At 40.6% G+C, this 12,657-nt stretch overlaps 1 long non-coding RNA gene and 1 other non-coding gene across 2 annotated transcripts in view; one reads left to right on the top strand and one right to left on the bottom strand.

Moving 5' to 3' along the window:
• LOC133417843 (uncharacterized) overlaps positions 1–12,657 on the bottom strand; it is a 57,400-nt gene that overhangs the window by 31,478 nt on the left and 13,265 nt on the right. The window lies entirely within an intron of this gene.
• Positions 11,717–11,810, top strand: trnai-uau (transfer RNA isoleucine (anticodon UAU)). The gene is made up of 2 exons: positions 11,717–11,754; positions 11,775–11,810. It is a non-coding gene; the product is annotated as a tRNA-Ile (tRNA).

Genomic DNA, 12,657 nt, shown 5'->3' with positions numbered 1-12,657 from the left:
AACAGTTGACACTTCACAGTGTATGAGTTTGACCAGCAGAATCCAATTTTGGTAAAGCGATCACATAGATCTGAAAAACAAACAAACAAACAAACAAAAAACTGAAAAGACGGTACAATGCATGCCAGGTCAGTAGATGCAAAAGATTACATGCATGCACCCCAAATGCGCTCTCTCTTTTGGGTTAGGGTTAAACTTATTCCGTATAATTATATGCACATCCGTTTTCACAGGCATGTGTGTAGCTTTTACATGAAAACAATGGAATTTTCAAAAATGTTTGCGCTTCCAAGCTACACGAGGCTATTGTCATGTACATTAATGGCCAAAACACAAAACTGTTCAGACAAAAAAGGACAAAGAATGAACTTGACGATCATAATTTTGGTTGATTTCAGAATTTCATAGTAATACCCAAATCCCAAGCATACTGTGTATTCCCTGTGGTGCTTGTAGGCAGAATAGGGACATTTCTACATCACTACATAAACTTGCCTTTGTTCTTCTTGCGGAGGTCTCATATTTAAAAGCAGATTAGAACCACACGTTTATTAAATATGAATCCAATTTAAAATGGCAACACAATCAAAATGTTTTGCACCCGCAGAAAAACTGAACTGTTACTACAGATTTTAAATTTCGGTTGGATCAGTATGGCGTTAATTCAATATTTCCCACTGCAGTGAATCCCCGCAGGGGTTACGTTGGAGACCAGACCGCAAAAGCCACGATGTAGAGATACCACATATGAAACTTAAAAAAAAAAAAAAAAAAATAGTTTTACCCCTTTCACACTCTAAAACTATGAAAGAAACTTAAACATAACACTTTTTAAAGTATTCCTCAGTGCCTGTTCTCACTCTCTCGCGGTGAAGAAATGGGAAACTATTTTATTCGGTTTGTGAATAAAAGAAGAGCAAGACTCGCAAGACACAGGTTTCCTACAAAGAGGCAAAGCATGCTTTTTTTTCCTCTCCTAATTGAGGTTTACTGTAACACTGACACATAAAACAAAGGAGAATATTGTATATTTAAACAACAAAAGGGTCAACCAAACCCTATACTGCAATTCCGTATAACAAAAGTCAGCTAGCTTAATGCTAACATATAATGTGAAATGCTTGAAACAAGTTCATGCAAATTAACATAGATGTTCAACCACTGCGACTTTAACATACGTAGCATAAAGCAATACTCGCAGGCATATATTCCCTCTGCTCTGTGGGATTATTACTGACTACAATATTAGTTGGGGACCTTCTCTACCTCTTCTTCTTCTTGTTTATTACGCTGCATTGCATCTCTTCCAGTAGACTTCAGTGCTGCTTGGCATGTCGCAACACAGCGTGGTACTACACTGAAATGGCGCAACTCAAAATGTACAGGGAAGTCCCATCGACTAATCAATGGATAGCAGTGTGTCCATTTAAAAGCCAACGAAAGCAGTATGCATCGGATATACGGTGTTGGGTCCCTTTAAAATGGAAATGCAGAAGAATTCAACACAAACGTATACTCGCCTCCCTTCGGTGCAGGCTCAATTCCCACTCAGTTGACAGCGTGAATGTGAGTGTGGATGGTCACCCGTCTCCCAAAGTCAGCTGGGATAGGGTCCAGCTCACCCCTGACCCTGAACAGGATATGCAGCATAGAAAATGGATGCATGAAAGTCAAAGGAACCACACTGCTTGGTGAAAACAAAGCGTAAAACACTTAAGGTCGGCAATCAGATTTCGGATTTGTGCCGTCCTATGGATAATTACCAAAAAAAGGGCACTAAGCATTTCAACAAGCTGTCGCCCTCACTCCGCCTGGTTAATAGCTGGAGATCAGACAAGTTAGTGGGGCGACTGCAGCCTCTTTAGCAGCAACCATACATGATTGGCCTTGTCTCAAGAGCCGCTTTCTCTGAAAATCAGTCATTTAGTTGTGGGGCATTCACAAGGTTTTGGTTTGAGTGGAGAAGAGTGTGTGTTAGTGTGTATGAACGTGTGTGTGTTTGTATGTTTGAACATGTATGTGTGCACATGCCTTAGACCTTGGGAGGGATGCGCGAGCAAGTCCAAACTTGCCCCAGCGATGCCACAAAGGCTGTCAGAAATGAAAGATGACAGCAGCCCGAAGGAGGATCTACACAGCTAATTCCTACAAGGACAAACATACACCCAACGTTACGCGCGATACACGATACAGCTGCAATTGTTGGCTTTTTTTTTTTTTATTTATTGGTCACGCCGTTAAAAACAGAGACATGAGACAACAAAGAGCAGGGAGCTTATCTGGAGGAAGAGTTACATCCACCTATTATTGACGCAGGTGACCAACAGCAAAGGGGAGTGGAAAATGAACTCACTGACAAGGTTCAGCTCAGTGGTGACTCTGTGTGTGTTCCTACCGCGTCTTATTTAGACCAACAAGCTGAATGTTTGTGGATATCTGCTGATATGCAACCAGGAGGAAAGAGCGCGCCGTTGATTTTTGCCTTAATCCTTTTAAACGTATTGACATAAGCTGTTGGAAGTAGTGGTCATCTATTGGTGGCGTGGGGTCGCCTGTGGAATTTTCCACTGGGTTCACCTATTAAACACAGGAGTCAACACAGGACGTGAGGGAAAATGGCCACACATCGTCTACTAAATTAAAGTCAGGGATATGCTAGGTCCTTAATTTCCCGTTTTGCAGATTCTGCAATATATTTTTTTCAATGAGCACATTTTTACAATGTATTATCTAGCAATCCACATAGGCATTCCTTCTGTGAAAGACAATAGGATACAAATATTCAATTGGGGATTGTTGTCTTTAAGAATTGTTGAATTGCATTGTTGAAGATTGTGCAGGTGTACTGAATCATTGTATGATGTTCTCTGTCCAATAATATCATTCACGGTCTTAATATAAAATATATAGATTTTATAAATATTGATTACGATTATAGCTATGGTATTGAGTAACGTGGCATGTTGGACGACTGGTTAGCACATCTGCCTCATAGTTCTGAGGACCGGGGTTCGAATCCCAGCCCCGCCTGTGTGGAGTTTGCATGTTCTCCCCGTGCCTGCGTGGGTTTTCTCCGGGCACTCCGGTTTCCTCCCACATCCCAAAAACATGCATGGTTGGTTGATTGAAGACTCTAAATTGCCCGTAGGTGTGAATGTGTGCGCGAATGGTTGTTTGCTTCTATGTGCCCTGCGATTGGCTGGCGACCAGTTCAGGGTGTACCCCGCCTGTCGCCTGAAGATTGCTGGGATAGGCTCCAGCACACCCGCGACCCTTGTGAGATAAGCGGAACGGAAGATGAATGAATGATTGAGGAACACAAATCTGTATTGACACCATAATAAGTAGATTTTCACCAAATTACAAAATTGATGTGTTTTATTTTGTCTCGTTTTCATGATATATTTGCATATTTGGAGTATATTTATAGTATAGTTATAAGAGGGTCTGCACACTTGTGCAACCACATTTTCTCAGTTTATTTTGACTTCTCCTATTGAAAAGATTAAAACAACCAATTGAGTTGCACAGGAAAACGTTTTTAAATGATTGGTCTTAGACTATTTTTTTTTTTTTTTAATATCACAAAAACCGGCATTTAAGCAGGAGTGTGTAGACTTTTTATATCCCTTGTATACTGTTTTGCTATGTCAAAATAACTGCTGTAAAAAAATAAAAACAAGCAGAAGCTATACAATATGAGATAGTATTGGGTCGGACTCTGTTTACCCATCACCTCTTATCTATACATTATTTTGACCAAAGGTATATTATAATCAAAACGGACCAATGGCATAAAAGTGCATGTAGATGTATTTTTCATCCTCCAAAAGTCTGTCATGTTTTTATAAGGTCAAAGTAGTCACCATCTTGTGAACAAACTTGTAATTCAGCAGCAAACTGAAGCGCTTACCTTGTTTGTATGTCCTCAACTTTATATGTTACTCAACTGAGATCTGACAGTTTAGGCAGGTCCAGACTTGCCCCGTACAATGATTAGTCCTGCTTGTCTTACACTAGATACAATGGGCCCTCTCCTTAGCATCTCTGTTGACCAATCGTTGACCAGCTGGAACATAGCGAAACCAAACCACGGAATCAAAGTTTTCCATTAAAGACAATACGCCAAATACAATGTGTTCTTGTTTGGTGTCTTTTGACATGGAGCAAACTACACATCTCGGGTGGAAGTGTGGGGTTAATATGGTTTGTTTTGAACATGGTTGTTCAGCCTGCAAAGTGCAGTATAATTGCTATTATAGTCGTACTGTTCCTGATAATAACAAAGAAACTAAATGGTGGTTAAAAATACTTAATGCTCTGCTGCTCACATTATTCCTTAACTTCACCTCATGTTCCCTTTTACCAACAGATTATAATGGGAACATATTGTACTCATGGATTAGTAAAAAACGATTTTTTAAATTGGTTAACTTAAAGTGCAGCAGCAGCAGTCAAGCGCATAATACAAACATTATAGACTGTATGCATCTCTATATTATTTCTTATAATGGTTACAAACTAGATACATTATCCTTTATCAAACTTCTACCATAACATCATTTGTTTTCAATGACAAATAGGGAGATAGAGCATGCAGAGTTATTAAATTATTAGTAGGATTTTTCCGTTTTTAGGGAATTTTATGCTGATTTTTCAAGTCTAACATATGCAGGAGACGGGTATCCACAAAGATGGCCAATTTGGTGCTGGCCCTGGCGGAGGTATGCAAATTAATTCCCCTGAAGTATTGCTCAAGGGAAGGAAGGGTTTCAAAAAGGTCTGCAAGGTCTACTTTTTCCCCCCCTTTCTAGCGCCACCTATTGGCCGATGGAGCACCTGCATGGCTTGATCCAAAGATCAACATTGTTTTTTTATTCCAGGAAGAGTGATCTAACTAATACAGAAGGGAGCGAAAGACACAATTTGTAGCGTCGAAGAGCCTGTGACGGAGCATTGAGGGAGGGACTGATTGCTAATAAGGTGTGTGCGTTCGTGTACGTGTGTGTTCCAGAGGAGGAGCGGTGTATTTCCAAATGTGGATGAAAATCTGTGACGTATCGCTTCTCTGCCAATGTAAGCGTAGCGTAAATGCCCAGATCGGAGATTTGCTTATTTGAGGCGCCGCATTCGCAAAATTGCTCATTTGTTTTCTTTTTTTGGGGACCCAATCCTCTGTTATTCGCTGAAAAACTCACTTCGGCCCGGTACACACGTAAAGACAATTGGCATGTTTTTGTCCCAATGCTGTCCCTTCCCGGCCTCGCACGTCAAACACGGGACAATCTTAAGTTTTACAACATTATCCTATAGGATTGCCCTTAGGTCTGATGTGTGTTAAGAGTGGATTCGTCCCGATTTGAGGGTCCGAAACAGGTCGGGGCCAACAACCTTAAATAATAAACATGTTCAATATTTACGACCAAAACTGTGCGTGAGGAGCACTGACTTTTCCCGAGTCATGACGCCGAGATTGGCGACGTGGAACAGAATGGAGCCAATCAAAGAAGCACCCAAGAATGACGAACACGGAAACGACCGTACACGGAAGGAAAATGTCTTACCCGAAGTTGTGTTCTGCACCAAAGTGGGTTCCCCAGACGGCAGGAAGTATTTTCCAAAGCAAGTATTTTTTTGAGTACGTCACCATTTTACAAGGGAAACATCGGCACGTATCCGGAAGCGTTTGTCCTTCTTCTTCTTTGTTTTTTGTTTTTTTAGACCAGGTGTGACCATGCGAGATTTCTAGATCGGCGGTGAAACAGACTTTTTATGTGTGGTGTGCACACATGACAACCAAAACTGTTAAATGGACGATTTTTTACTTTATCTGCGGGGTCTGTAGCAGATAAAAAAATCTTTAAAGAGTGTAAACATCTTTGTGTGTGTACCAGGCCTTATTTGCTGTTTTTTTGTGCTCAGGCCAAAGATATGGGTATCACAAAATATAGCTTTGGCGTCATCTAGTGGCATCTTGGGACCAAGGAACTATGTTGGAGTGATGGGAAGACCTTTATCTAGTCAGGCCTTATCTAATAATAAAATAAAGACATTAAAAATTTCCCACTGTATAGAAAAGCAAAAGCCATTAAAAATGATGCTAATATGGTATCAAAGGGGTCCATAATTAAATAAGCAAAATACAGTAATTGCCGACGGTGCTAGTGGAGTGATGACAAGATTACCCTCATCTTAAATCAGTGGCGGTGAAGAGTGAGGCCTGGCCAACTAAATGGTATGTAAAGTTTTCATATTTGTTTTATTTAGTTATTATTGTTTGCTTCCATGTTGTCACTTCCTGATATTGACACTCGTGGAGGTAATCACGTGCAATTCGGGCGTCTGCTTCACGATTGCTTCGTAAACACAGTCATATCGGATATGCGTCATTTGGAATGTGTATGGAAATAGACAGTCAAAAAAAATGAGATATAGGCATGAAACCGGAATTGAGCAATTGGACCTGCAGTGCGTTTTCAATGTATATTAAAAAGCCGGCAGAACTTTCATTTGTCATTCCAGGTGGTGTCCAGGACCATATGGTTCAGGAGGCCTATAAGATTACTTTCTATCGAACCATGCATCGGTGGGATCTTCAGACAGGTGCATAGCAGGCCTGCTTTGCCCCTCCTCCACACACACACACACACACACACACACACACACACACACACACACACACACATGAATCAGCACCCAGGCCATCAGGAGAAGGAGGGTAATCAAAAGTGTGTGTGTGTGTTTTACTTGTTCGCGACTATACACAATAATGAGAGAGGGTCTGTCAGTGGCCACCTGTTGGCCAGCTGACAGGGTCCTGTTTCAGGGTCAACTTTCAATTTTCTATTGATCTTACGTGAATTCGCTTACGCATTTTTCACAAGAATTTAATGTGAGAAAAGACAAGAAGAAGAAGGGTAATGGAAGAGGGGGAGGGGGCAGTGTCTCGTCGTGTCTTGTTTGATGCTGATCAATGGTTCGTAGATAGCACCCTCTCGATGTGGCATTACCATCACTATAGGGGCTGTGGTGGAGTTAGAGGGTCTGCAGGTGGGGTTGGAGAGGAGGAATGGGTTGGGGGTGCATCTGGGAGTGTTTTAGACCCCAAATGAAGATTGAGTGATGAAAGTAAGGAGGTGTGCAGTGGGCAGGAGGTGGGGACACGACTTAGTAGAGGAGATAATTTCTCATGTCTGTAGGAGCTAGAAATAAGTTGGGGGAGGAGGACGATAATGACTCTGGGTGCTGCCTGCCTGTGGCCAACACTCACTCCTAGATAGTGGAATATAAATTGAATGTCTGAATGTTGACAATGTCATGCATCGGTCTCTATTTAGTGCTGCTGCAGGCTTTCTACAGTCGTAGGAAAGTCGGGTTACGCAACAATCTCATTATTGACTTTATAGTATTATTGGATGAATTGGTTATTTTACATCAAATATTCCATTTATAATCCCGTTGACATTATTCCAGAACATCATCACGGACGTTTTTATTAAAGGGGACATACTGTTTTATTGAAATATATTTTTAATGACTTACACGAGGGGCGAGTCTAGGTCGAGTACTTTGGGTGGGCTGAGCCCCTGACCTAATTTTGGAAAGTACCCTTCTGAAATGTGAAAGTTTGCCAGGAGGGTAATTGTTTTATACTCCATTGGCAATTTTGGATTTTTTTTTTTTTTTTTTACGTGATGTATCTAATTTTAATTAGTTTTAACAAGAAATAAAATATTCTTGGTAGAATTTTGAGTTTTTGCAAGGCAACTTTTTCTGTCCCATACTCTAAAACAAAAGCGAAACACCACATATGAACACGCCCGATCTTGGCATAAGATACTTCACGGAGACATTTCATATTGTATCAGATACACTGGGCAAAAACTATATGCTATTCAGTTAGCTAGCGATAGCTCCAAATGCCTAATTTCATTAGCTTATTAGCTAATAGCTACACAGTACGCACCATTACAACCCCCTGTCGAGTCATGCCGACACATAACAAACACCCATTCAAGAGCAGGCATTGAAGCATCACCGTGTGGTCAACTGTCATTTCACAGATGTCAGGTTCGTAATTCAAGCATTGCCTGGTGATAGGGTTAACACAGCTGGAAATGTGTGTAGCGGTTCTGACCATAAATATGAAGACTATACGCCAGCGCGCTGTAGCGCCCCGCTAACCGACGTCCTACGTGGCCGCCATGTTGGGAAGGTCGATGTTCCATTCAAAGACAATGGTTGGACATTGAAATTAAGTTAACTTGCTCATTTCTCAACCGATTTTCACGAGGTTTATTAAATTTATTTATTTTTTGTCAATACCAAAGCGCGTGCTATCCCCACAGAACATTTTTTCTAAAAAAAATAATAATTTAATTTATATATATATATCTATACATCCATCCATTTTCTGAGCCGCTTCTCCTCACTAGGGTCGCGGGCGTGCTGGAGCCAATCCCAGCTGTCATCGGGCAGGAGGCGGGGTACACCCTGAACTGGTTGCCAGCCAATCGCAGGGCACACAGAAACAAACAACCATTTTCACTCACATTCACACCTACGGGCAATTTAGAGTCTCCAATTAATGCATGTTTTTGGGATGTGGGAGGAAACCGGAGTGCCCGGAGAAAACCCACGCAGGCACGGGGAGAACATGCAAACTCCACACAGGCGGGGCCAGGAATTGAACCCGGGTCGCCGCCATATATATATATATATATATATATATATATATATATATATATATATATATATATATATATATATATATATATATTTAAATAATCAAAGATCCATTCTGACAAAAAACAAAACAAAAAAATCCCAGGAGCCACGAACATTTTGACATAACATTGCATTATTATTTTCTAACCTGTATGTATTTTAAAAGAAGCTTCAACCAAGAGTGTTTTCTAAGAGTTCAAAATGTTTGTTTAAATTTAATTTAATACATGCAGAACACAATTTCTATTTCAGTCTTCCTCATATTTATGAAATTAAAGCAACATTTTAAATTATTCACCTCCACAAATGCCGTCTGCTATTGTGTTCCGTCCTCATTTTATCGCGTGTGGAGCGGGTGGGTTATGTGTGCGAGGGTCAGTTGTCTGCTGTGCAGATGTGAGTCGCTGACTGTAATTTTTCCACAATTGTCCAGTTCAGTCGCGTTTAGCTGCGTGTTCGCTCCTGCTCTACTCAATGGGGAGACGAAGCAGATATTGCGGCTACACTCATATACTCACATAACCACATGAAGCAAAATGTCAGAAGTTTGGACAATCAATAACAGTCGCTAGACAACAGCAAAGGTCTCCATCATTCCATTTTTTATATTGTGTGCAGGCGGGGAAGGAAAAAAAGAAAACTCAAGTATCACTAATTGGGTATGAATCCCTTATGACCTTCCTTAGCAGGATGATAATGTTGCTGTTGCTTGTAATGCAAATCAGTGCTTTCTGTGTTTATGCTGCTCAGCCTCTCAGTGCTACTCTCTTGCCCAAGTACACACTTACACAGACTCATTTGCGGACAAGACTTAATTAATGCAAAAGCAATCGCATGTGTGACAATAGCGTGTGCGCACACAAAGCCAGCTGCGTGACACACAGGGAGCACAGAGGGCACCGATAAGAGTTCACCACACCAATGTACCTTCTGCCTGAAATATTGAAACCAGCAGTAGCCAATGTTGTTGTGGACGATGCATGGACTAAGATTACAGTTGGTCTTTCGTTGCTATCTAGTGGCTATTTACGAGTCTGCAGGCACTCGATCCCAGAGACTCCTGAAGAAGGTTCAAGGAGAGCCCTCGTGATCATCTCCAGAGCTTCTACCCCAGCACAACTCTCGACACTGCAAAGCAGAGGAAACAGTCAGACCTCCAACTGATCAAGGACATGACATCCTAACACGCACGACATGACCTATTACGTCAAACAATAAAAGGCCACCCACACACAAAGGCTGTTGAGAAATCAAAGTATGTTGCTTTTCACGGAATTTCAGAGCCGAACAAACTACTCTACCTGCAGCATACAATACTCCATATCCCCAAAATGGTATTTAATCCTTAAAGATTATGATAACAATCTATGTTAACATGACACACTTCAGATGAAGAGGATATTTCCATTTGATTTTGCCCAAGTAATTACACAAAACATATGTGAATATGCATGTATTTTCAGAAGTCTGAACACTTGATTAACACTTATTTTCTTAGGTCTATGTGGATAATTAAGAGGCAAAAGCTTTACAGAGAGGATTTGAGTCATTTTGATTTCCAAGCCAAAAAGAGGAATTCTAGCTCAGACTATTAAAAAAAACAACTTTGCACGACAGTAAATGCATATTTATTTTAATGTATTAAATGACATATATTTGTCATATGATTTGCCTGCAAGTGTAAAAATATTTCGACAGAAACAAATTGCCAGTAAATGAGAAACAATCAGTATCTGTATCAATGAAATTGCAAGAAAAAGTATGCGGTGTCAAATTGAACCAAATCCAACAAGTTTGGCATCGCCCATTTACGTTACGTTTACACGCATGCAGTCGTTTTTATCATTTATATTGTGTTTATTTCCATTTTTAGATCTTTTATTTTATTTAAGGAAATCTTTTATTTTCATGTAGTTTTGTCTTTGACTCAGCAATTTAGTCTTTGCAGGGAACAATGTGAATTATTATACTCTTAATACACCCAAAATGGCATTTGTTATTACTTTGGCTCAATCCGAAGCGCCCCGTAGATGCTGTTTAAATTCCGCTGGAAGTTGTGTTTGCATGACTCTTTTTTTGTTGTTGTTGTTGTAGTGATGCACTGATACTGTATTCACATTCTTGTGGTGGTGTTTCAAATGAGTTAACAAGTTTGACTTTCGGCCGATACCATGTCGCAAGCTATGCGATGTCTGCCAGCCTGAAGCTGAGCTGCACTTTGTTTGTATCATTTTAATGATGGATAACGAATTGTCACAAGATGTTTCCTTGCATTTTACATCTACTTTACCTTCGACTTGCATTGGGGCCACATGCTGCAGTGACCATCGAGGTCCAGCCTATGGTGCTATACCTACATAACACAGGCTAGCAAACTAATCATCAATCGATCATTCACTTTTTACACCACCTAAACAAATACTTAGCCCTCCAATAACCACCATAATGCGCAACATTAAAATACAGCAGTGTAGTAGGCCTAAGTGTCCATCTGAAACGTGACACCACACACACACACACACACACACACACACACACACACACACAGGCACACATATTTACTGACAGGCAGCACGACATATGTTCTCCAGTGGCGCAATTGGTCAGCGCGCAGTGCTTATAAAACAGTAACCAGCAAAGCAATGCTGAGGTTGTGAGTTCAAACCTCCCCTGGAGCAGTTTTTGTTATATACATATATATATATATACAATAACAGCACAACTGCAAAAATTGTCTGCTTAATTTGTCCGTCGTTTTCATTTCACTTATTATTACAAAATCGGTCATGTGCAAAGATTTTAATAACTTTATGAAGCGAGCAAATCTGTCAATCTACAGTATCTAGCTATCTCGCTATCTACCTATCTATCTATTTATCTAAACCCTGTTTATAGCATAGACATATGAAGATACTGTACGTATACATTTTTAAAAAATTAATTAACAGACCAGAAAAGCACATTTTGTGACAAGCAGCAAGACATACGTGCTCCAGTGGCGCAATTGGTCAGCGTGCAGTACTTATAAAACAGTAACCAGCAAAGCAATGCTGAGGGTGTGAGTTCAAACCTCACCTGGAGCAGTTTTTGGTTATATATCGGCTCCAGCACACCGGCGACCCAAGTTAGGATAAGTGGAATGGAAGATGAATTGTACTAGGCTGTTTAGTGCATATAATCTAAGGCTGTGTGCCGTGGGAAATTATTACATTTTACTTAATTGCTCCCAAAAAAAATATTTTCAAGAAATAAGGTATATTTGTTCATTTATGCCAGTGGGGCATAGTCACAGGGAGAACAAATATATGCTCTTTTATTAGATGGCGGGAAGTACGTAGAGTCATTAATGCATCCACTTTGTGACATTTTTGTTTGTTGGTGTGCCGTGAGATTTTTCAACGGTAAAATATGTGCCTTGGCTCCATAAAGGTTGGAAATCACTGCTCTAAGGGACAACAGTGTACTGTAGGCGATCCCAACTGCCTTTGGGCAAAAGGCAGTCGACACCATGGATTGGTTGCCAATCAATCACACGGCACCTTTTAAGACATTTATCCATTCACACTCACATTTACACCATCACTGAGTGGGAACTCAACCCAGTGGTTCCCAATATAGTAGTGATAGTGTGAGCCTTTGCAATTCTCTTCAAGTCAAGTGCTCTGGTGGTGCAATCAGTCAGTGCATGCAACTTATAAGATTATTATTTTACAAAACAATTACAGCATTCAATCAAATTCCCACTTCTTCTTTTCCTTTCGCCTTGTTCCTTTAGGGTTCACCACAGCGTGTCATCCTTTTCCATGTAAGCCTATCTCCTGCATCCTTCTCTCGAACACCAACTGCCATCATGTCTTCCCTCACGACATCCATCAACCTGCAAACATCGTGGTCCACGGGGATTCCAGTCTAACCTCTTCTGTCAGCCTA

The sequence above is a fragment of the Phycodurus eques genome, chromosome 19 (genome assembly GCF_024500275.1).
Source record: "Phycodurus eques isolate BA_2022a chromosome 19, UOR_Pequ_1.1, whole genome shotgun sequence".
Classification (NCBI taxonomy): Eukaryota; Metazoa; Chordata; class Actinopteri; order Syngnathiformes; family Syngnathidae; genus Phycodurus; species Phycodurus eques.
The sequence above is the reverse complement of the archived record's forward strand: the minus strand, read 5'-3'. Positions and strand labels throughout refer to the sequence as shown.